General features: G+C 37.9%; 1 long non-coding RNA gene across 1 annotated transcript; it reads right to left on the bottom strand.

The window, feature by feature from the left end:
• Positions 1-2,851: 2,851 nt before the first annotated feature.
• LOC130462543 (uncharacterized) lies at positions 2,852-4,460 on the bottom strand. Its single transcript, XR_008922995.1, has 2 exons — positions 3,659-4,460; positions 2,852-3,262 (listed from the first exon to the last, which is right to left on the bottom strand). It is a non-coding gene; the product is annotated as an uncharacterized lncRNA (long non-coding RNA).
• Positions 4,461-21,805: the final 17,345 nt, after the last annotated feature.

The following is a 21,805-nucleotide window of genomic DNA, read 5'->3' on the forward strand; positions in this document are numbered from 1 at the left end:
AAACAATCTAAAAGCATAAAACGAAGAAAAGACAAAAATGAAAATAATACCTGAAACTTGATTAATCAAAAGAGTTGTCAAAAACAAGAAACATATTAACTTCATAAGACTCGTTCCAATCTATTTATGCACCTATAAGGCTCATTGGGTCGTTATAGGTCATATTTAGGCTAAAATGACATTTTCGCTCTCAACTCTGAACTTAAGAAAATAAGGACTCATTTTAAACTTATTATATGATTAATATGCTTAGTTTAAGTTTCTAAGACTTATTCTAATCTATTTATGCACATTTAGTGCTTGTTTGATTGTTATAGGTCATATTTAGGCTAAAATGGCATTTTCGCTCCCAACTTTGAACTTAAGAACCTAAGGACTCATTTTAAACTTATTATATGATTAATATGCTTAGTTTTAAGTTTCTAAAACTTATTCTAATCTATTTATGCACATTAATGCTTGTTTGATCGTTATAGGTCATATTTAGGCTAAAATGACATTTTTGATCCCAACTTTGAACTTAAGAACCTAAGGACTCATTTTAAACTTATTATACGATTAATATGCTTAGTTTTAAGTTTCTAAGACTTATTCTAATCTATTTATGCACATTTAATGCTTGTTTGATCATTATAGGTCATATTTAGGCTAAAATGAGTCATTTTCGCTCCCAACTTTAAAATAAAGAACCTAAGGACTCATTTTAAACTTATTACATGTTTAATATGCATAATTTTAACTTTATAAGACTCGTTCCAATCTATTTATGCACCTTTAAGGCTCATTGGGTCGTTATAGGTCATATTTAGGCTAAAATGACATTTTCGCTCTCAACTCTGAACTTAAGAACCTAAGGACTCATTTTAAACTTATTATATGATTAATATGCTTAGTTTAAGTTTCTAAGACTTATTCTAATCTATTTATGCACATTTAATGCTTGTTTGATCGTTATAGGTCATATTTAGGCTAAAATGACATTTTCGCTCCCAACTTTGAACTTAAGAAACTAAGGACTCATTTTAAACTTATTCTATGATTGATATGCTTAGTTTTAAGTTTCTAAGACTTATTCTAATCTATTTATGCACCTTTAATGTTTGTTTGATCGTTATAGGTCATATTTAGGCTAAAATGAGACATTTTCGCTCCCAACTTTAAAATAAAGAACCTAAGGACTCATTTTAAACTTATTACATGTTTAATATGCATAATTTTAACTTTATAAGACTCGTTCCAATCTATTTATGCACCTTTAAGGCTCATTGGGTCGTTATAGGTCATATTTAGGCTAAAATGATATTTTCGCTCTCAACTCTGAACTTAAGAACCTAAGGACTCATTTTAAACTTATGATATGATTAATATGGTTAGTTTAAGTTTCTAAGACTTATTCTAATCTATTTATGCACATTTAATGCTTGTTTGATCGTTATAGGTCATATTTAGGCTAAAATGACATTTTCGCTCCCAACTTTGAACTTAAGAACCTAAGGACTCATTTTAAACTTATTCTATGATTGATATGCTTAGTTTTAAGTTTCTAAGACTTATTCTAATCTATTTATGCACATTTAATGTTTGTTTGATCGTTATAGGTCATATTTAGGCTAAAATGAGACATTTTCGCTCCCAACTTTAAAATAAAGAACCTAAGGACTCATTTTAAACTTATTACATGTTTAATATGCATAATTTTAACTTTATAAGACCCGTTCCAATCTATTTATGCACCTTTAAGGCTCATTGGGTCGCTATAGGTCATATTTATGCTAAAATGACATTTTCGCTCCCAACTTTGAACTAAAAAACCTAAGGACTCATTTTAGACTATTAGGACATTGTCATTAGTTGCTTGAATGTTAAAATGTGATATTTAATTTGTATTTAAACTAATGTTTAATAGAAATTTCTGTTTTTGTAAAGGTCTACACTCCGAGGAATGCGCCTTATGCTAGTGAGGAAATTGATGTGGTTCGTGAGCAATAGACGAAGTTTTTTACCACCAAGTATTTATTATTGACCTGAGGGCGCTTGATCGAGTTGGTTTAGATGTTATAGAACAATCTTTTATGTTAAAATGTATGCGTACGTTGAAATTGGAACGTAAATATATTTAAATGTATCGGTATGTGCACTTTTGGTTTTGGGAAATATACAAAACTCCAGTTGTTGTTTTTATATTTGTTATACAGGTTGCGTTATTCTATTATTGTTTTGACAGGTTTATATATTTGGTGCAAGGCACTCTAGGTATCCCTAAACAAGATTAGAATTTTCCCGCTAAAATTGCTTTGTTGCAGCGTACATATATATTGTACGCTGCAACAAGGGAAAAAAATTTCGCAAAATTCCAGACTTGTTGCAGCCTACAAATATATGTACGTTGTAAAAAGTTGAGTTTTTTACAGCGTACATATATATGTACGCTGCAACAAGTCCAAATTTTTGCCAATTTTTTGGCACTTGTTGCAGCGTACATACATATGTACGCTGTAAAAAAACCACTTTTTGCAGCGAACATTGTACGCTGCAACAAGTTCAGACTTGTTGCAGGCCCTCCAGTTGCAGCATACGATGTACGCTGCAACAGGGGTCTAAAAGCCCGCTGCAATAAGGGTTTTTTCTACTAGTGGTGGAATGTGCACCATATAAAGGTTCTAATGTCAAGATATATGGGAGATAAACTGAAAAACAAGACTAAAACAGAAAGACCTATACCAGAATCTGGAGTAAATACATTAAACTAGAAAGAAGCAAAAAACTGATGGCAGTTCTCCACGAAAGACCTAACTTTGAATAGTAGAAACCTATAACGTCCTAATAGTACTTTATTCAAGATTGGAAGATCTTCGAAAAGAAAATTGAACCAGGAAGAAAAAGGTTCACCACGAGTGAGTACACTTCATCATTTGTTTTAAATCCTTCTATTAAGCATCAAATGCCACGGGCTTCAGAATTTGCAAGTCACAAGTGATTACAAGGACAAGTGATTGCAACACATTGTATCAAACATACAATTGAAAGTTAACCACATAAAATTTAAGCTTGAAAACATAATTCAGTAAAATATTAAGGCACAAAAACGAGGGAAGCTTGTTGATTTGAGCAATGGCGCCATCGAAGAAAATAACAGAGGTGTCATAGAGGCCTTCAACCGCGTATTTTCTCGCCAATTGAAGATGTTCTTGTAATCCCAACAACATCGTCTCCATCATTTTGATTCTCTTCAGCAGAAATTTGATTTTTCAATGTCTGGAACCTTAGATTTGGCAATGAATTAGGATTTCGATTTGAAAATTGGGGGTAAATGGTGGGGGGGAGGAGAGAGAAAACGACGGCGACGCTTGGTTTGGCAACGACAATCGGATCCCATTGCAGACATATCCATACCCCCAATTTCATTAAAATCACAATAAGTTCACACAATATTATCAATCAATAACAAAATGATAAAAGTTTATACAACTACATAAAATAGAAATTAGGTAGAAGAAAAGGGGTTAAAACTATTGAGAGCAAGAAAATAATCAATTTCAACAAAAGTAAAACCCTAATTTTCTAAAACTAGATCAATTAAATAGAGGAACTAATCCCCCCTCAAAATAAATCGATGAACTAATTGATTAAACAAAAACAAACAAAAATTCATTTTCACCTTCTACGAATACGAGCAGGGAGATCATTGACATGTTTAAAGGTGCAACAAAACATCAAGGTCGATCAACGATTCTTGAATCTCCTCTTTGGTGCCCCTGCATCTGCTACGACATATCCTTCACATCCAATTGTTAGTTGACATACAAAGTCAATTTACAAGGAGATTTAAATGTGAGGAAAAGATAGAAACAGATGGACGGTGATCGAAGAAGAAGAAGAAGTTGCAGTAACAGAATTTCTACGAGGAGAGAGATAAGGAAATGGGAATGAAAAATAAAATCTGTAAAGTTATGAGAAGAGAGAAAATAAGGGGCATAAAATTTTAAAAAATGATTGGCAGGAATAATGTGCGATAAGAGACCCGTGGAGCATGTAGAGGGGTCTCCCCTTTGTTTTTCACATGGCAAATTTGTGGGTCCTGGTGCAAGTTAGAGATCCGTCAGGTTATATATATATAAGGGGTCTCTTCTTTTTTTTCTAAGGCAATTTAGTGGGTCCCAGTACTTATAAGAGATCCGTTTTCTCTAATATTAGATCTCTTATATTGAAGAGACCCGTTATATCGACCAAAGGATCTCTTCGGCCATTTTTGTAGTAGTGTAAAAAGAGAGAAATTTGGGGGTGTTACATGAAGGATGGATTGGTATCGGTGTAGTGGCTGGTGATGATCAAGGCAAGGTGGTTTTCTCGGCATGTAAAAGGGTGTGTGGCTTTTGGCCACCTGAACTGCTGAAGGGAAGGCACTGCTGCTTGCTATTAAACTTGCTCGTATGCATGGCTTTAAGAATGTGATATTTGAGAGTGACTGTGAGCTCCTGGTGAAGAGATTGTCAAAGGTTGCTATATATTTCTCCAACTTCGATGCTGTCCTTGAAGATATTTTTTCTTTAAGCACCTATTTTGATTTCATAGCTTGGTCTCATGTTAAAAGAGAATTGAAGGGAACTGTGTTGCCCATCACTTAGCTCGTTTAGTGCCGTTCGGTTTACAGCAAGTATGGGGGACCATTGCCCTTGTGAAGTTACCCGTATGTTTTGATGGATAATTTATCCCATAATTAATGCACTAAGTGCTTGCTTTCCCTAAAAAAAAAAAAATTCTTGTCAACTGGCTATCAAATTAAAAAAGATCTTGTCAACTTATCGAGAAAATGTATAAAATTAAACTAGGAGAAACATGGTCTTCTTGTCCTCTAAAGTCAATGATCCTTCATTCTTTTCTTGAATTATCATCTTGTTTACAAGAAGATCAATGTGTACGTACTTCATAGCACAACCCATTTAGAGTCTTTACATTTTATGGGCCGCAATCGAATCCTATCCATGACGACCTTCAAATTACAAGTTCAGGTCCTTAGTCCTTAAACAGTTAGAGTCATAATTAATAGAACTTTATTGACACCGCTTTGGTCCCTCACCATTCATCAATGAGATCTAGACCTAGTGACAAAGATTGAAAACTTGTGTATGATGATAGGTTATCACAGATTCGGATTCTCTCCCTGATTCTCCCTTATTTGTAATTTATAATGACCATGTGGTTCATTTGAATCTTAAAAAAATATTGGTTTGACTCTGCCCTCCCAAACATCAAATAACTTAGTGAAACAGCTAACTAAGCATACAAATACAAAACTTAGAGAACAGCTAATTAAATATACAAGTACAAAGTAACAGGTTGTTGTGCATCAGGTATACAATGTATAGTGCAAAATATTAGAGCTGTTCCGCATAATGTTGTTCTCTAATTACGCATAACATGTTCACACTTCAATCATCGATATGATTTCCTCGCTATTTTCTAGGTGATATATGTCTCAATAATTTGCGGCGCATCATAATGAACTTCGGTTATTTAAACATCCATAATTTGTTTTTGTAAAATATATTTATCAGAGAAATCTTCATGCATGTAAAAATAATAATGTGGGATTCTGTTAAATCCAGCGTCTTATCGATACTAGCTAATTCAAACTGACATTATTGGTTATTTCCTAACATGTTTTAATACACAGTATTCAAGAATTCCGTTTAAATGAAAATGTTAGATTGTTAGAGGCTTAGAGCAACTAAAGTGGTACCTACTTGTAAAAAGTTAAAATATTTAAGCAGTTAGCCAACTATGGTTACAAAAATTATGTAATAGCAGCTGATGAAAAAATAAGTAAAATAAGTAAAATTATATATTAAATATAATTATGATAAGGAGCTACAAGGTGAAGGAAATAATGCCCTTGGTCCAAGTATGCATTCAATGTTAAGTCTAATAAATGCGGTTCAGTATTAATTAACAAGTTAATAATTCAGTGAGATCAAGTGAGCTGAATGTCTAGCTAGAGGCCGCTTCAGTTCAAGTGGAATTAATGATATTAATCCACAGCTTACTCTTGACTGAACCCGTAGGGTCACACAAATAGTACGTAAACGGATCAAGTATTTAATGGCATTAAATACTCCATCTATGGATATTCGGAATCGACGGATCTTGGTTTCAGTGGGAGCTGAGATCGTTACAGGCAAGCAAATGAATACTCCGGAAACGATGATATTGCCGGAAACGGAAATATGGATCGTAACGGAAATATAAATATTATCCAAGTCGTAGATGTTGCCGGAAACGGAAACATGGTACGTATCGGAAAATATTATCGGAAATGGAAATATTGCCGGAAACGGAAATATTGTCAGAATCGGAAATATTACCGGAATCGGAAAATAATTCCGGAAACGGAAATATTAAATATTTGTTCGAAACGGAAATTAATTCCGGAATCGGAAATATTAAATGTTGTTCGTATCGGAAATGAATTCCGGAATCGGGAATTTAATCGGAAGCGTATCGTACGAATTAGCATCGGACGAGGCCCGCTAGACGAAGGCCCAGCACGAACCCAGGCCATCGCCCAGCGAGCCGCACGCAGCAACGCACGCCTCGACCAGGCCCAACGCAAGGCCATGCCCAGCCAAGGGCGCGCGCGCGCACGCAGCACCGCACATGGGCTGTGCGCTTGTCGTGGTCCGCAAGGCCTGCGCGGGTGCACGGCTCGTACGATGCGTGTGCGGGAAATCCTAATTCTATTAGGATTCGTGCGAAGATTAAAATCCTAATCTTATTAGAATTGCTTTGTTATTTAGAGTCCTAATAAAGTTCTAATTAACAAATCCACATCCTAGTAGGATTACAATTCCTTTTCCATACCTCTAGAAATAAAGGCCTAGGGTCATTATTGAAGGAAATAATGCCCTTGGTCCAAGTATGCATTCAATGTTAAGTCTAATAAATGCGGTTCAGTATTAATTAACAAGTTAATAAATTCAGTGAGATCAAGTGAGCTGAATGCCTAGCTAGAGGCCGCTTCAGTTCAAATGGAATTAATGATATTAATCCACAGCTTACTCTTGACTGAACCCGTAGGGTCACACAAATAGTACGTAAACGGATCAAGTATTTAATGGCATTAAATACTCCATCTATGGATATTCGGAATCGACGGATCTTGGTTTCAGTGGGAGCTGAGATCGTCAAAGGCAAGCAAATGAATACTCCGGAAACGATGATATTGCCGGAAACGGAAATATGGATCGTATCGGAAATATAAATATTATCCAAGTCGTAGATGTTGCCGGAAACGGAAACATGGTACGTATCGGAAAATATTATCGGAAATAGAAATATTGCCGGAATCGGAAATATTGCCGGAAACGGAAATATTGTCTGAATCGGAAATATTATCGGAATCGGAAAATAATTCCGGAAACGGAAATATTAAATATTTGTTCGAAACGGAAATTAATTCCGGAATCGGAAATATTAAATATTGTTCGTATCGGAAATGAATTCCGGAATCGAGAATTTAATCGGAAGCGCATCGTACGAATTAGCATCGGACGAGGCCTGCCAGACGAAGGCCCAGCACAAAGCCGGGCCATCGCCCAGCAAGCCAAGCGCAACAACCACACGCCAAGCATGCGACCAGGCCCAGCGCAAAAGCCAGGCCCAGCCGAAGCTTGGGCGCGCGCGCGGGGCTGCGACGAGTGGGCTGGCGCTGTGCGTGGGCCGCAAGGCCTGCTTGCGGTGCTAGCGTATTACTCGAAGTGTGTTACTCGAATCCTAAAGCGCATAGAATTCTTTTAATGATTAAATTCCTAATCCTAAAAGATAAATTAATTAAATAACAGTTCCACTAGGATTCTAATTTAATTAATTCGTATCCTAATAGGATTCCAATTCTCTTTCCATACCCCTATAAATATGTGGCCTGGGTTCACAATTTATGACGAGTTTTCAAGTATTCAAAGTGAGTTTTTGAGAGAAAAATTCAGTCACATACCTTGCTTAAAAGTGCCGAAATTATTAATACCTTAAGGGCGATTCTAGTTGGTCAATCTTAAGGCGGATCCGGACGTGCTGTGGACTATCTACGGAGGGACGACACTTGGAGTCCTAAAGACTTTTTCTTGTTCGGTTCGGGCGCAGCTAGGGAAGGCACGCAACAAAGAGTATGCATCTAAACTATGCTAAATGATTATGTGTAAATAATATGTATTCCTGGCTTAATGGTTGTTTCCGCATGATTTATGAATTGTCATATGTATCATAACCTGACAGTGGTATCAGAGCCTCTTATTATTTTCATAATCTAAATTGCATGAACATGGTTAAATATTACAAATTTGCAAGAATTAAAAGGGGTGATTAATTTTCGTAATTGTTAATTAATTAAAAATTGCGTTTATTTAATTATACGTACGCAGTTTTTCGGCAGTTTCTTCGTTACTCATCCAAATCGAGTGATTTTTGTGTCAATTCCGCATGTAAAAGGCATTCTAAAATTTTGACAAAAACAGTATTTTTCTGCCGAACCCAGAATTCTCAAATTCGAAGCCTAACTATGACTTTTCGAAGGTTTTAGTTTTTCGAATGCAAAATTTCGTAAATTTAAGATGTTAAATTAAATATTTGCGATTCTTGTTGATAAATCTTGAATTTTTGATTGACCTACTGTATATGTTTAACAAGTTTGAATGCCTAACCTTGTTAATTATGCAATCTAATTTGTAATTATGATTAATTTGTTGAAAATTAGAATAATTTAGAATTAATTTGATTTTCATAATTAATTATAATTTAATTAGATACCTATGATTAAAAACCACCATAAAAATTGTAAATTTATGATAAATTTTAAAATTTTATGACCTAGACTTGAATCCATGTTAATCGGAAATCAATTGAATAATAAATTTTCGATTTTTCGCCCTAAAATTATGAAATTAATATTAATTTATTAATTTGTCATTAATTTTAAATATAAATTTTTTAAATTTTATGCGATTCGTTCATATAACTTGCACGCACAAAGCAATGGACGCTACGTGTTACCCTTAAGGGGTGTTGTATAGTGCGGGCATGTGACGACGAGCAAGGGAGCTCGTCGCCCATGCGGCACGAATGCAATGAGCAAGGGCATGGTGCACGAGCACAAGGTAGCAGCCCTGCCTTGTGTCGTGGGCTATGAGCAATGGACGAATGGGCATGGGCGAAGGCAAGGCACGGAAGTCGCGTGTGGGCAGCAAGCGAGCTGCGCCACAACGCGCACTGCCTCGCGCGCAGCGAACGCAAGCTCGCGTGCCACGAGTGCTGCGCCCAGCGTCGATGCCGCGCGCAGCGAGCGCTGGCTCGCACCAAGCGAGCGCTAGCGAGCGATGGCTCGCGTGCATCGAGCGCTGGCGCGCGCGCAGCGAGCACATGCCCGCGTGCATCGAGCGCTGGCGCGCGCGCAGCGAGCACCAGCTCGCGCGATGGCTTGCGAAGGGTAGAAGCAGCAGCTATGCGACGCAGCGCATGGGCTGCGCGCACATGGCCAGCGATGGCTGTGTGCGTGTGGCCCATGGGCGTGTGATGCGTGAGGTGTTTGCGTTGCGATTAGATCGTTTTGAAATTTTAATTTGAAATTTTCAGTTTACGTAATTTTAATTAATTTTAAAATTAATAATTTAAATTATTTTCTTGGATTTTAATTTTGAATATTGTAATTATAATAAATTTTATTTATTCTTATTATTTTACTAAAATTAAAATCATGAATTAATTTAAATACGACTAAAATTAAATTAAACTTTTTGGATTCAATTATAAATTTATATAAGCTTTAAATTTTAATTAAATTTGTATGTTTCCTGTTAGACTAGAAATACATTTTTATGTTTAAAATTAGTAAAGCATATGAATTTATTGGTTTAAGTGGGAGCCCTTTTAGTCATAAACTCTTGATTAGGTCTACAAATCCTTAAGGTTAAAACAACTTGATTAGAATTAATAAGGACTGAATAATTGGTAGATTATTGGTGCCCTTGATTAATTGCTGCAAATGTTTACGTGATGCATAATGTGTTTTACTAACCAGCTATGTGGGCCATTCATGATAATGAATGGGTGAATGGTATATATTGTATATGTACTGTTTTGCAGGTTATGAAGTGACTAGTATGGCCCAAATAGGATAGAAAATATGGTCTGCGTACCATTAATTTGAATGTAATTGGTCTAAAGTACCAAAGTCGTTTTTCAATTCAAATATGGTCTGTGTACCATCAAATAGTTGTAATTAGTTTTAATTATAGCTTATCCTATTTGAAGAAAATGGTGCCTCCCACGGAGATTTTCAAGACGGACTTTGAAGTTAAAGCTTCAAGATGAAGTCGGGCCATACTAGATCACATTTATCTTATGCATGTTTTAAGTTATTTATTGCTTTTAAATATGTCTTAAAATGCATGAGATCAAAAGCTTGATTATGTTGCATGATTAAGGATTTTAGTTCACTTAAAATCTAACCAACATAGTAAGAGCCTTAAAGTTCCAAACTTAAAAATTGAGTTAAAAGGTGCCATGCCAAAATATACACTTGCTTGGATATCCTTTACATCAATCTAGTAATAGTTTTCGCTCAGCGAGGTGTTACTTATTGGTCCTAAAGGGGCAAGGTACACAAATAATTGTGAGTACATGTTAGTTTTGGTGAAACTCAACGATATAAGTAAGGAGTCCTTTTATGTCGTGGCAAAATCGATAGGTTTACCTAATAAGTTCTTAGACGTACCTATCAACCAAGAATAGTTTCTAGACTATTAGCAAAAGGCTTTTGCTTACCTAAGATGTCTTAGGATTAAGTCGACAAACTGTGCTTAGTTCTTCAATGATTTTAGGATCTTGGAATCATTTTATTCACACCTGCCGGAACACATAACTTGAATAAAATGCTTAATAAACATTGAATTATGCATGTATGCTAGAATTTAAGTTTATTAAGAGAAACTGTGAATGGTTATTTATTTGTTTATTGTTTTTCAATTGTAGTTTTAAATATGGCCAACAACAATCAAAACATCATCATAGGTTCTGAGCTTATGGTCAAGCTGAACCTAGCAAATTTTCTTGAATGGGAAGCTAAGCTAGTTGAAATAGTCAAACTCAATGGACTTGAGTATGTACTGTCACATCCCATGCCAAGCTACTATGCCAGAGACATGACCCCTGAGAGATTTTACGCCTGGGATGCGGATCTCAAAAAGGTTATGAGTCTCATGCTGAACAATATCCCTGATGATTGGGCTAGAAGGTTTGTAGCCTATGAACCTTTTACGCTCATCAAGAATCTGAGGGATATCTGTCGTGGAAGCACGGAGGACAGGGACCTGAACGTCCATGAGTTGATTGAATCAATGTCTGGTCTAAAGGTTAGTTCTCCCAACAGGTGTTATAGGATGGAGGTCCAAGAAACACATGTTCAGCTCCTTCGCACTAAACAGAGGGTAGGCGTCCCACTAAGGTTCCATGTGGATCTTATGCGTTCATACTTTGATCGCCTAAGTCTACTAGGAACACCAATAAGCGAAAGGATGGCAGTCTCTATCTTGCTCAATTCACTACACAGTGGGTTTGGTCGCTTCAAGCAACTATACCTAAGTGAACCAAGAGAAGAAACAGTTGCAGAATTTGTTCACCTTGTCAGAAAGGCTGAAATAATACTGGACTGTGAAGCCAAAGATTTACTCAAGGCTAGAAGGAGACCGTTCAAGAAAGGTGGAAAGTCCAAGGGCATTGCTAAATCAAAGCAGGACAAATCCACATCAAGCTGTCTTTATTGTGATGGAATAGGCCATTACAAAAGAGAATGTCCAAAGCTAAAGGAAGATCAGAAGAACGGAACAGTCGTTCCATCTTCAGGTATTTTCGTTATAGACTGTATACTTGCTAATTCAACTTCTTGGGTATTAGATACAGGTTGTGGCTCACACTTATGTTCCAATCCACAGGGACTAAGAAGAAGTAGAAAGTTAAGCAAGGGTGAAGTCGACCTACGAGTGGGAAATGGAGCACGGATTGCTGCATTAGCTGTAGGAACTTACTATTTGTCGTTGCCCTCCGCGCTAGTTTTGGAACTGGAAGAATGTTTCCATGTTCCAAGTCTTACTAAAAACATCATTTCAGTTTCTTGCTTAGATGCTAAGGGATTTTCCTTTTTAATAAAAGACAATAGTTGTTCGTTTTATTTTAAAGAGATGTTTTATGGATCTGCTAGATTAGTCAATGGACTTTATTTATTAGATCACGACAAACAAGTATATAACATAAATACCAAAAAGGCCAAAAAGGATGATTCAGATCTCACTTATCTGTGGCATTGTCGATTAGGCCATATAAACTTGAAACGCTTAGAAAGACTTCAAAAGGAAGGAATTCTAGAACCATTTGACTTAGAGGATTATGGTAAATGTGAATCATGTTTACTTGGCAAAATGACAAAGCAACCTTTCTCTAAAGTTGGAGAAAGAGCAAATGAACTATTGGGTTTAATCCATACAGATGTATGTGGACCAATGAGTACAAATGCTAGAGGTGGTTTCAGCTACTTTATCACTTTCACTGATGACTTCAGTAGATATGGTTATGTCTACCTAATGAAGCATAAGTCTGAATCCTTTGACAAATTCAAGGAATTTCAGAGTGAAGTAGAGAATCAATTAGGCAAGAAGATTAAGGCACTGCGGTCTGATAGAGGCGGTGAATATCTGAGCTATGAATTTAATGACCATCTGAAAGAATGTGGAATTCTATCAGAATTGACTCCTCCTGGAACACCACAATGGAACGGTGTGTCGGAACGGAGGAACAGAACCTTGCTAGACATGGTCAGGTCGATGATGGGTCAGGCCAAACTTCCATTAGAATTTTGGGGACATGCACTAAATACAGCTGCACTCACTATAAATAGAGCTCCGTCTAAAGCTGTCGAAAAGACTCCATATGAATTATGGTTTGGAAAGCCTCCAAATGTGTCTTTTCTTAATATTTGGGGATGTGAAGTATACGTCAAACGATTAATTTCAGACAAACTTCATCCAAAATCGGACAAATGTATCCTTTGGGCTATCCAAAGGAAACAAAGGGGTATTACTTCTACAATACATCTGAGAACAAGGTGTTTGTTGCTCGAGATGGTGTCTTTTTGGAGAAAGATCACATTTCCAAAATGACAAGTGGGAGAAAAGTAGACCTCAAAGAAATTCGAGTCGAACAACAAACTCTAGAGAATGCTCAAGATGACATTCAGGATGAAACTCAGAGATCTTTAGAAGAATCTGGTGAGAATCATGGTCAAACTAGAAATGTTACCCCGCGTAGATCGCAAAGATATAGATCTCAACCGGAAAGGTACTTAGGTATTTTGACGAACGAGAGCTATGACGTTCTATTACTTGAAAGTGATGAACCTGTGACTTACAAACAAGCTATGACGAGCCCTAGCTCCAAGCAAGGGCAAGAAGCCATGCAATCTGAATTAGACTCCATGTCTGAAAACCAAGTATGGGATTTGGTCGATTTGCCAGATGGCTACCAAGCCATTGGAAGCAAATGGGTTTTCAAACTGAAAAAGGACAAGGATGGGAAACTTGAAGTTTTCAAAGCTAGATTGGTTGCAAAAGGTTACAGGCAAGTCCACGGTGTGGATTATGATGAAACCTTTTCACCAGTTGCAATGCTAAAGTCTATTCGAATAATGTTAGCAATCGCTGCATATTACGATTACGAAATATGGCAGATGGATGTCAAAACTGCTTTCTTAAATGGCGTTTTAACAGAAACTGTGTTTATGACACAGCCTGAAGGTTTTGAGGATCCAAAGAATGCTAAAAAGGTATGCAAGCTAAAGAAGTCAATCTACGGATTGAAGCAGGCATCCAGGAGCTGGAATATACGTTTTGATGAAGCAGTCAGTGACTTTGGTTTCATCAAGAACGCAGACGAATCTTGTGTATACAAGAAGGTCAGTGGGAGCAAAATTGCTTTCCTATTATTATATGTCGACGACATATTACTTATCGAAAATGACATTCCTATGTTGAACTCTGTCAAGATTTGGCTTGGGAAATGTTTTTCGATGAAAGATCTAGGAGAAGCACAGTACATATTGGGCATCAAGATTTACAGAGATAGATCTAAAAAGATGATTGGACTTAGTCAAAGCACTTATATCAATAAGGTGCTTGATAGGTTCAAGATGGCGGATTCCAAGCGAGGCTACCTACCCATGTCTCATGGAATGACTCTAAGCAAGACTCAGTGCCCAAAAACACTTGATGAGCATAGACGAATGAATGGGATTCCATATGCATCATTGATTGGTTCAATAATGTATGCTATGATATGTACACGCCCGGATGTTGCGTACGCACTCAGTGCTACGAGCAGATACCAGTCAGACCCAGGAGAGGCACATTGGACTGCTGCCAAGTATATTCTGAAGTACCTGAAAAGGCACAAAGATGACTTCCTGGTCTATGGTGGAGATGATGAATTAATTGTTAAAGGCTATACGGACGCAAGTTTCCAAACCGACAAAGATGATTTCAGATCACAGTCTGGGTTTGTCTTCTGCCTCAACGGAGGAGCAGTAAGCTGGAAAAGTGCTAAGCAAAGCACCATTGCGGATTCTACAACTGAAGCGGAGTACATTGCTGCACATGAAGCAGCAAAGGAAGCTATATGGCTAAGGAAGTTCATAGGTGAACTTGGTGTAGTCCCCTCCATTAAAGGACCAATAGCCTTGTATTGTGATAATAACGGAGCTATTGCACAGGCAAAGGAGCCTAGACACCACCAGAGAGTCAAGCATGTACTTCATAGATTTCACCTTCTACGAGAGTTCGTTGAAAGAAAAGAAGTCGAGATAAGCAAAATTGGAACTGATGACAACATATCAGATCCATTGACTAAACCTCTGCCGCAGGCGAAGCACAACTCGCACACTGCAGCTATGGGAATCAAGCATATTGGAGAATGGCTTTGATGTCTCTGTTTAATGTTTTAAAGTTTTAGAGTTTAAATCTTTGTAAAACATTATTGGTTAATCATTCACAATAAATGAAAAGAATTCATTTTTCCATTTAATTTGTGGTTTATTAAATGATGAGTCTCTTCAATTTGACGATATATTCAAGATAGACTGTCAGGACCAGTCCTGTGACTAAGAAATGTCTATCAAGTGAACTTGAATGTCAAACGTTGAAAATGGTCCCTAGTCGGAGTTTTCTATAAAATTGGACGCATAGAAAACCTTAGACGATTAGAATGCAAGATGACTAGTAGTTCTGTTTCTTGAACTATGTGGACATGGCAATGTCATAATCATTTGCATAGATACTTACTTTGGGAAGACTAGTATCGGACAAGACCTATGAAACTTTACTGTAAGAGATGAAAATCTGTCATAAGTAAATTTCATTAAAATTATTAGACACTAAATCCTCAATACCTGAGTGATTTGAGATTACTTGTTTGAGAACTGGTTGCTTTGACGTTGACCAACCGTCGCACCGTAAAAGAAGGCTATAAAGGCAACGCTCAGGTAATCACCTATCAAACGAAGTCTAATCTCAAGATCGCAAGATTGGGATTGTCCTCCCATAAATCGGGATGAGATGCTTAAAAGTTGTACAAGGCCACTCGGAGAGCTAGAAACTGTGAAATGCATGGCCGTGCTCGGATGAATCATAGGCTATGATTATCTGTTTATTTGATCAGTTGAACTCTGAAACCGAGGAACACCTCTGGACATAATAAGGATGACAACTCTTACCTTATGTTCAAGAGCAAGCATCGAGAGACAAAGGAATTAGGAAATGCACACTTGTCCCTAAGGACAAGTGGGAGACTGAAGGAAATAATGCCCTTGGTCCAAGTATGCATTCAATGTTAAGTCTAATAAATGCGGTTCAGTATTAATTAACAAGTTAATAAATTCAGTGAGATCAAGTGAGCTGAATGCCTAGCTAGAGGCCGCTTCAGTTCAAGTGGAATTAATGATATTAATCCACAGCTTACTCTTGACTGAACCCGTAGGGTCACACAAATAGTACGTAAACGGATCAAGTATTTAATGGCATTAAATACTCCATCTATGGATATTCGGAATCGACGGATCTTGGTTTCAGTGGGAGCTGAGATCGTCAAAGGCAAGCAAATGAATACTCCGGAAACGATGATATTGCCGGAAACGGAAATATGGATCGTATCGGAAATATAAATATTATCCAAGTCGTAGATGTTGCCGGAAACGGAAACATGGTACGTATCGGAAAATATTCTCGGAAATAGAAATATTGCCGGAATCGGAAATATTGCCGGAAACGGAAATATTGTCTGAATCGGAAATATTATCGGAATCGGAAAATAATTCCGGAAACGGAAATATTAAATATTTGTTCGAAACGGAAATTAATTCCGGAATCGGAAATATTAAATATTGTTCGTATCGGAAATGAATTCCGGAATCGAGAATTTAATCGGAAGCGCATCGTACGAATTAGCATCGGACGAGGCCTGCCAGACGAAGGCCCAGCACAAAGCCGGGCCATCGCCCAGCAAGCCAAGCGCAACAACCACACGCCAAGCATGCGACCAGGCCCAGCGCAAAAGCCAGGCCCAGCCGAAGCTTGGGCGCGCGCGCGGGGCTGCGACGAGTGGGCTGGCGCTGTGCGTGGGCCGCAAGGCCTGCGTGCGGTGCTAGCGTATTACTCGAAGTGTGTTACTCGAATCCTAAAGCGCATAGAATTCGTTTAATGAATAAATTCCTAATCCTAAAAGATAAATTAATTAAATAAGAGTTCCACTAGGATTCTAATTTAATTAATTCGTATCCTAATAGGATTCCAATTCTCTTTGCATACCCCTATAAATATGTGGCCTGGGTTCACAATTTATGACGAGTTTTCAAGTATTCAAAGTGAGTTTTTGAGAGAAAAATTCAGTCACATACCTTGCCTAAAAGTGCCGAAATTATTAGTACCTTAAGGGCGATTCTAGTTGGTCAATCTTAAGGCGGATCCGGACGTGCTGTGGACTATCTACGGAGGGACGACACTTGGAGTCCTAAAGACTTGTTCTTGTTCGGTTCGGGCGCAGCTAGGGAAGGCACGCAACAAAGAGTATGCATCTAAACTATGCTAAATGATTATGTGTAAATAATATGTATTCCTGGCTTAATGGTTGTTTCCGCATGATTTATGAATTGTCATATGTATCATAACCTGACAATTATTTATACACAAGTTTTCAAGTATTCAAAGCTAGGATTTTTAAGCAGAAAAATCAGCCATAACTCTTGCCCATTTAGCCAAAAATAAGTAGTACCTTAAGGGCGATTCTAGTTGGTCAATCTTAAGGCGGATCCGGATGTGCTGTGGACTATCTACGGAGGGACGACACTTGGAGTCCTAAAGACTTGTTCTTGTTCGGTTCGGGCGCAGCTAGGGAAGGCACGCAACAAAGAGTATGCATCTAAACTATGCTAAATGATTATGTGTAAATAATATGTTTTCCTGGCTTTATGGTTTTTCCGCATGATTTATGAATTGTCATATGTATCATAACCTAACACAAGGTAACCATTGGAAAAATTTATAACTTAAAACATTGTAACTAGAAATTTAACGTGGTGAATTTAGTTACATCACCTTGTAGTTAACAATTGAAGTCGCTCTTAGCTATCCAATCCCACCTAGCACGTAAAAAGTGAAAAATGTAACTCACTCAAGGTAAAGAGTGACACATAATAAAGATAAAAGTGAACCCGATCAAAGATATAAGTGGCCTTATTCGAAAAATAAAGTTACCTTACTCAAGGATAAATGTTACTCCAACCAATGAAAAATGTGACCCTAACAATAAACAATGATCGAAGTGACTCTAATCAAGAGTGTTATGGTTGTTACATGTAACAACTATGACCAATACAACACCAAGTCGATCACCAACAATGAGAATACACCAATACACAAGTGTAGTATGTTGGAGTTTTACTCATGTCGGTCTATGTTGAAAAACTCCAAATTATGTTGCTTCAAAAGAATTAAAGTTTCCGTAAATACAATTTGGTTTTTCCTACTATGAATCATCAATTTTGGAGCGTAATTATTGAATTGATTGTGTAATTGTTAGGTTATGATACATATGACACTACATAGATCATGCGGAAACAACCATTAACCCAGGACAACATATTATTTACACATAATCATATAGCATAATTTAGATGCATACTCTTTGTTGCGTGCCCTCCCTAGCTGCGCCCGAACCGAACAAGAACAAGTCTTTTAGGACTCCAAGTGTCGTCCCTCCGTAGATAGTCCACAGCACGTCCGGATCCGCCTTAAGATTGACCAACTAGAATCGCCCTTAAGGTACTAGAAAATTTCGGCACTTTTGAGCAAGATGTGTGTTTGATTTTCTCTCAAAAAACTCACTTTTGAATACTTTGAAAACTTGTGTATAAATTATGACCCCTAGGCCTTTATTTATAGAGTTATGGAAAAGGAATCGTAATCCTAGTAGGATGCGAATTAATTGGAATTAGAATCCTACATGAATTCTATTTAATTAATTTATCCAATTAGGAATAGAAACTTAATCATACACTGACTCTTGTAGATTCAGGAATCACGCATGAGCACAAACTCACACACACACGGCAGCCACAAGGGCTGCCCATGCGCGTGCGAGCAGCAGCCCGCGCAGCACGGCCCACGCAGCCGTGGCCCTTGGCGCGCGCTGGGCCTGCCTTGCGGTAGGCCTGGGCGCTGCCTTGGCTGGGCTTGTGGCGCGCATGCTTGCTGGGCGATGGCCCCGGCTTCGTGCTGGGCCTTCGTCCGGCAAGCCTCGTCCGATGCTAATTCGTACGATACGCTTCCGATTAAATTTCCATTTCCGGAATCTATTTCCGATACGAACAATATTTAATATTTCCGATTCCGGAATTAATTTCCGTTTCGAACAAATATTTAATATTTCCGTTTCCGGAATTATTTTCCGATTCCGGTAATATTTCCGATTCTGACAATATTTCCGTTTCCGGTAATATTTCCGATTCTGGTAATATTTCCATTTCCAATAATATTTTCCGATACGTACCATGTTTCCGTTTCCGGCAACATCTACGACTTGGATAATATTCATATTTCCGATACGATCCATATTTCCGTTTCCGGCAATATCATCGTTTCCGGAGTATTCATTTCTTGCCTGTGACGATCTTAGCTCCCACTGAAACCAAGATCCGTCGGTTCCGAATATTCATAGATGGAGTATTTAATGCCATTAAATACTTGATCCGTTTACGTACTATTTGTGTGACCCTACGGGTTCAGTCAAGAGTAAGCTGTGGATTAATATCATTAATTCCACTTGAACTGAAGCGGCCTCTAGCTAGGCATTCAGCTCACTTGATCTCACTGAATTATTAACTTGTTAATTAATACTGAACCGCATTTATTAGACTTAACATAGAATGCATACTTGGACCAAGGGCATTATTTCCTTCAGTCTCCCACTTGTCCTTAGGGACAAGTGTGCATTTCCTAATTCCTTTGTCGCTCGATGCTTGCTCTTGAACATAAGGTAAGAGTTGTCATCCTTATTATGTCCAGAGGTGTTCCTCGGTTTCAGAGTTCAACTGATCAAATAAACAGATAATCATAGCCTATGATTCATCCGAGCACGGCCATGCATTTCACAGTTTCTAGCTCTCCGAGTGGCCTTGTACAACTTTTAAGCATCTCATCCCGATTTATGGGAGGACAATCCCAATCTTGCGATCTTGAGATTAGACTTCGTTTGATAGGTGATTACCTGAGCGTTGCCTTTATAGCCTCCTTTTACGGTGCGACGGTTGGTCAACGTCAAAGCAACCAGTTCTCAAACAAGTAATCTCAAATCACTCAGGTATTGAGGATTTAGTGTCTAATAATTTAATGAAATTTACTTATGACAGACTTTCATCTCTTACAGTAAAGTTTCATAGGTCTTGTCCGATACTAGTCTTCCCAAAGTAAGTATCTATGCAAATGATTATGACATTGCCATGTCCACATAGTTCAAGAAACAGAACTACTAGTCATCTTGCATTCTAATCGTCTAACGTTTTCTATGCGTCCAATTTTATAGAAAACTCCGATTAGGGACCATTTTCAACCTTTGACATTCAAGTTCACTTGATAGACATTTCTTAGTCACAGGACTGGTCCTGACAGTCTATCTTGAATATATCGTCAAGTTGAAGGGACTCATCATTTAATAAACCACAAATTAAATGGAAAAATGAATTCCTTTCATTTATTGTGAATGATTAACCAATAATGTTTTACAAAGATTTAAACTCTAAAACTTTAAAACATTAAACAGAGACATCAAAGCCATTCTCCAATATGCTTGATTCCCATAGCTGCAGTGTGCGAGTTGTGCTTCGCTTGCGGCAGAGGTTTAGTTAATGGATCTGATATGTTGTCATCAGTTCCAATTTTGCTTATCTCGACTTCTTTTCTTTCAACGAACTCTCGTAGAAGGTGAAATCTACGAAGTACATGCTTGACTCTCTGGTGGTGTCTAGGCTCTTTTGCCTGTGCAATAGCTCCGTTATTATCACAATACAGGGCTATTGGTCCTTTAATGGAGGGGACTACACCAAGTTCTCCTATGAACTTCCTTAGCCATATAGCTTCCTTTGCTGCTTTATGTGCAGCAATGTACTCCGCTTCAGTTGTAGAATCCGCAATGGTGCTTTGCTTAGCACTTTTCCAGCTTACTGCTCCTCCGTTGAGGCAGAAGACAAACCCAGACTGTGATCTGAAATCATCTTTGTCGGTTTGGAAACTTGCGTCCGTATAGCCTTTAACAATTAATTCATCATCTCCACCATAGACCAGGAAGTCATCTTTGTGCCTTTTCAGGTACTTCAGAATATTCTTGGCAGCAGTCCAATGCGCCTCTCCTGGGTCTGACTGGTATCTGCTCGTAGCACTGAGTGCGTACGCAACATCCGGGCGTGTACATATCATAGCATACATTATTGAACCAATCAATGATGCATATGGAATCCCACTCATTCGTCTACGCTCATCAAGTGTTTTTGGGCACTGAGTCTTGCTTAGAGTCATTCCATGAGACATGGGTAGGTAGCCTCGCTTGGAGTCCGCCATCTTGAACCTATCAAGCACCTTATTGATATAAGTGCTTTGACTAAGTCCAATCATCTTTTTAGATCTATCTCTGTAAATCTTGATGCCCAATATGTACTGTGCTTCTCCTAGATCCTTCATCGAAAAACATTTCCCAAGCCAAATCTTGACAGAGTTCAACATAGGAATGTCATTTCCGATAAGCAATATGTCGTCGACATATAATACTAGGAAAGCAATTTTGCTCCCACTGACCTTCTTGTATACACAAGATTCGTCTGCGTTCTTGATGAAACCAAAGTCACTGACTGCTTCATCAAAACGTATATTCCAGCTCCTGGATGCCTGCTTCAATCCGTAGATTGACTTCTTTAGCTTGCATACCTTTTTAGCATTCTTTGGATCCTCAAAACCTTCAGGCTGTGTCATAAACACAGTTTCTGTTAAAACGCCGTTTAAGAAAGCAGTTTTGACATCCATCTGCCATATTTCGTAATCGTAATATGCAGCGATTGCTAACATTATTCGAATAGACTTTAGCATTGCAACTGGTGAAAAGGTTTCATCGTAATCCACACCGTGGACTTGCCTGTAACCTTTTGCAACCAATCTAGCTTTGAAAACTTCAAGTT

The sequence above is a fragment of the Spinacia oleracea genome, chromosome 6 (assembly GCF_020520425.1).
Source record: "Spinacia oleracea cultivar Varoflay chromosome 6, BTI_SOV_V1, whole genome shotgun sequence".
NCBI classification, from domain to species: Eukaryota; Viridiplantae; Streptophyta; class Magnoliopsida; order Caryophyllales; family Amaranthaceae; genus Spinacia; species Spinacia oleracea.